This window comes from Eumetopias jubatus, unplaced genomic scaffold (genome assembly GCF_037043125.1).
Source record: "Eumetopias jubatus isolate StellerSeaLion01/CBP00866 unplaced genomic scaffold, mEumJub1_p1.0 scaffold_5, whole genome shotgun sequence".
NCBI lineage: Eukaryota > Metazoa > Chordata > Mammalia > Carnivora > Otariidae > Eumetopias > Eumetopias jubatus.
In genome coordinates this window covers 8011075-8015746 of record NW_028274811.1, presented here as the reverse complement: position 1 = coordinate 8015746, position 4672 = coordinate 8011075, and the positions used below count along the sequence as shown (strand labels likewise).

The window sequence follows — 4672 nt, the reverse complement described above, 5'->3', positions numbered from 1 at the left end:
CACATTCTATATAAAGACCACAGATTATCAGAAATTAGAAAGGATTCATTAAAATTAAATTTATGTTTAAAAGCAAGTTGAGATTAATGTATAAATTAATGGGTTGAAATCGATTTATTAAACAATGTTTTTAGGGAAAAAGAATCTCCTGGAGAAAAATCAAATCTACCTGTACTGAAATTTATATGTGGATATAATGTATCAGACATTCAGTCCAATGTTTTCACCATGCATATATAGTCCAAACAACTCCAGTAACATAAATCCAAAGACTCTTCTCAAAATTAAAAATCAGCAAAAATTGATTGCAGCTTATTTTTGCAAGCAATGACTAACAACATTTTCAACTCCATTGTCAGAAAAATGAAGTTCCTAAGAGAATAAATTTCTGTAAAAATAAATTTGGAGAAAAGTGAGCCAAAAAAATCTTATTACCAATGAAGACATCACTGAACAGTGTATTACAATTCAGTATATATAAAATTATGACACAAAATTACTGTTGTCATTTGTATTGCATTTAGTAGATATTAATTAAGAGTGATGAAAAAAATTCTTTATAGGTTAGCCACTTGCTTTTTGAACATGTGGCCTCATATTTTTTTTGTGCTCTTCCCTATAAATTATGCAGGGTGTGACATGTCTCTTCTCTGCCAAACCTGAGAAAGTGAAGACTATTTCTTCACTTACTACTGATGAACAATAATAACAATCGACCCAGGAAGTTCAATTAATTTGAGAGGATTTTGTTAGATTTAAGAGTGGTATCAGTTTGAAAAGTGATTTATCAATGAATAAAATTGTTGTACAGAAGCTGTTTTTCCCCAACCTGTTTCAATAAAACTATGAAATGTCTTGAGTGAAAAATAAAATATTACATGGCAGACGTGTTCTAACACAGGATAGCAGTGACCACTGTGTATGTATAGAGTGTGGGGATTGTCCTTGAAATTCTTAATTCCTAATAACTACACTAAACTTTTGACCCACTCAGCTTATAACTGACCTCACAATTTCTTGATTTCTGCTGGCATATGCAAGTCCTTTTACTTTTCTTGAGGAATACCTGATATGAAATCAATTTCCTAGGATTCATCTCCCTAAAAGGACCATAAACTTATTATATTTTGTTCAGAATGGCATAAGGACTTTAGAATCCCTGATGAAGTCTTAGCTAAATCTTTCTAAAGCTAAATTACCTTGAATTGAAAAAAAAGATAGTAATTGGCACAGATAAGTCACGAGCCTACTATGAGAAGATAAAGAATTTTTCTGACTTTCAATGAGACCTAGATATTAGGGAAATATTTATTTTTCTGGTTATCTGTTTTGGAAAATAAATTGAAAATACTAGAACTTTTATGTCTAATGACAACTTCATTTAGAGAGTCTCCATTTTCATTTCTACATGACTAAGAACCATTTTCATAGAAAACATATTAGCAAAAAAGAGTGCATTTGAAACTTATGAGAAAAAGCACCGTAAAGAAAAAAAAAAAAGGCTCATAAATACGGATACATTTGCAAGACAATTTTGTCCAGACACGAGTGATTTTCCTCTTCTTCTTTTTTTAATACATATTTTCATTTTTTCATCTGAGACAGAGATACAGAGAGAGAGCACATGAGCAGGGGAAGAGGCAGAGGGAGAGGAAGAAGCAGGCTCCCTGCTGAGGCAGGAACCTGATGTGGGGCTGGATCCCAGGACCCTGGGATCATGACCTGAGCCAAAGGCACACCCTAACCATCTGAGCCACGCAGGCGCACTGAGTAATTGTCCTCTCTTCTGATTTTAGTCCTTCCACTCTAAGCTTAAAATAATATTTTATTTACTGCAAACTGAGGAATGGACTTATAATCAATGTTTGGTACATATGCAAAAAACGTGTCTATATTTTCACAAAGCAGATTCTCTGAATCACTCTTCTCAGGGTCCCCATCACCTCCTTGTTTCTCAGGCTGTAAATGATGGGGTTGAGCACTGGGGTCAGGACGGTGTAGAAGACAGCCAGGACCGTGTCCTCTGTGGGAGATCGGAAGGACCTTGGGCGTAGATAAGTGTAAACAAAGGGTGCAAAGTATAAAGTGACCACAGTGAGGTGGCTGCTGCAGGTTGGATAGGTCTTCTTCCTCCCCTCTGTTGGCTGCATGCGGCAGATTGGAAGGAGGACCCGTCCGTAGGAACATGTGATGCCAATGAAAGGAAACACAAGGAAGAGAATGGTGCTCCCAAACACTGTGCACTCATAAGCCCAGGTGGCCACGCGGCCAGGGTCAACATGGCGGGGACATCACCGCAGAAATGGTGGATGGCCCTGGGTTGACAATAGGGGATACGAAGGCATAGACCGTGTGGGCACAGGAGTTGGCCAAGCCCGTTATCCAAGATCCTGTTATCGTTAGAACACACACTCTTTTGTTCATACGAACGGGAGCGTGGAGAGGAAAGCAAATAGCCACATAACGGTCATAGGCCATAGATATCAGGAGCAATGCTTCTGCACCTGCTAAAGTCAAGAAGAAGCAGCTCTGAGCCCCACACCCAGTGAAGGAGAGAGACTTGTTTCCAGCGAGATAATCCGAAGCCATCTTGGGAACAATTGTGGAGATGTAGCTCAGGTCAATGGGAGAGAGCTGACTGAGGAAGAAATACATGGGTGTGTGGAGACGGGTGTCTAGGAAGATGAGAAGAATCATGGGCCGGGTGCCAAATAGAGCCATCAGAAAAATAACAACAATTACAATAAAGAGGAACAGGCCAATTCTTGTTGGTGGGAACAACCCCAATCAGATGAAATCATTGATGTTTGCTTATAATTTTCCATGAGGCATTGATAGGATTTTCCTAAAAGCAGACAGAAAAGTAAGTCAAGTATGGAACAAGAGGATCTTTTGAATTTATCACTTTAGTCAGACTGTATTATTGAAAATCTTACAACTCCTAGGTGAAGAACTGAACTTTTCTATTTTAGAAAACAACAACGACAACAAAAACAATTTACTTTTTGAACCAGAGATTAAAATGAGGATGCAAGTATTAGTAGCCTATACCTTTTCTAAGAAATCTTTAAAGTCATTTAAAAAAAATTTGTATATTTGTTAAGAATTCATTAGGATAAGTATGCTTTACTACTGTACACAAACACAAGTATTGCCAAATCAGATGTTTATTCAAAATATTTGCATAGAAAATCAATGTAAATATATATTATATATTTAAGAATAAATATTTATGACCCATAAAGGATCATTTTTCTTTCGTATCTAAGACTTACTTCTAAAGCTGCAGCAACCTAACACCTTCTTTTGGAGCAATATTTCCTTCTTGAGTCCTCTTTACACAATAACATGTAATCAAACGTCCTTGAATTCAGGTAAAATTATTGCTTTCATCTGTTCTGAAATCATGAATGAATCTTTTTTATTATGTTCAGTTAGCCACTGTAGAGTACATCATTAGTTTTTGATGCAGTGTTCAATAATTCATTAATTGCATATATCACCCATGAATGAATTGTCTTATTGTCTAGTACTATTTAGATAAAATCATTCTCTTCTTCTCAACCAGTTTCTGAATGATACAGTTCAGGGATACCCTTCAACTAAATATCTCTACACCATACTCATGGTAGGTTTCACAAATCTGCCAGAGTTCTTCAAAATAGCATTTGTTTTATGTCTCTCTGCTTCTCTAACACTTATACAATACACACTCTTCTACGGTATTTTGTCTTACTCATTTTACACTTATTTTCTTTTTAAAAATTTTTGTATGAATTCTGGTTATTTAACATACAGTGTAATATTAGTCTCAAGGGTACAGCTTAGTGATTCCCGTCATCCATACAACACCCCATGTTCATCAGAATAGGTGCACTCTTAATCCCCATCCCCTACTTCACCCATCCCCCATCCACCTCCCATCTGGTTACTATCCCTTTGTTCTGTATAATTAAGATCTGTTTCTCGGGGCGCCTGGGTGGCTCAGATGGTTAAGCAACTGCCTTCGGCTCAGGTCATGATCCCGGAGTCCTGGGATCGAGTCCCACATCGGGCTCCCTGCTCAGCAGGGAGTCGGCTTCTCCCTCTGACCCTCCCCCCTCTCATGCTCTCTATCTCTCATTCTCTCTCTCTCCCAAATAAATAAATAAAATCTTAAAAAAAAAAGATCTGTTTCTTGGTTTGCCTCTCTCTCTGCCTTTTTTGGCCTTACGATCATTTGTTTGGGTTCTTAAATTCCACATATGAATGAAATCTTTTATTTACAACATTCTAATTCTAGATCAGTGTGAGAATTAATCACATATATTTGTCATTTCTCCCTCTTAAGAACCAAATATCATGACGATAAAGAATATATATAAGTCAAAATAGAACAGGTGACAAAAAGCACAATGAGAGAGAAAATATTTCAGGCCCTTTGAAAAAATGAACTTAGATAAAGGAATGATCAGTCACTTAAGTGGAAAAAAGGGAAATGGTACCCCAAGACTCTCATGGAGGTGTGAGGAGGAATTTGCCACTGACATCATAAGTGAACAAGCTCTACACAGTATGTAGCATTTTAGTCTTAAATATTATTTTAGATCCAAATGATACCAGGCTTTTAGGAAGTCTCCCACATGAAACAGGAATATGCATACATATGTGCACACACACACACAGACATAGT

General features: G+C 37.0%; 1 pseudogene; it reads right to left on the bottom strand.

Annotated features, from left to right (window-relative positions):
- Nucleotides 1–1889: 1889 nt before the first annotated feature.
- LOC148164266 (olfactory receptor 2L3-like) lies at nucleotides 1890–2825 on the bottom strand (annotated as a pseudogene).
- Between the last annotated feature and the right edge of the window lie 1847 nt (nucleotides 2826–4672).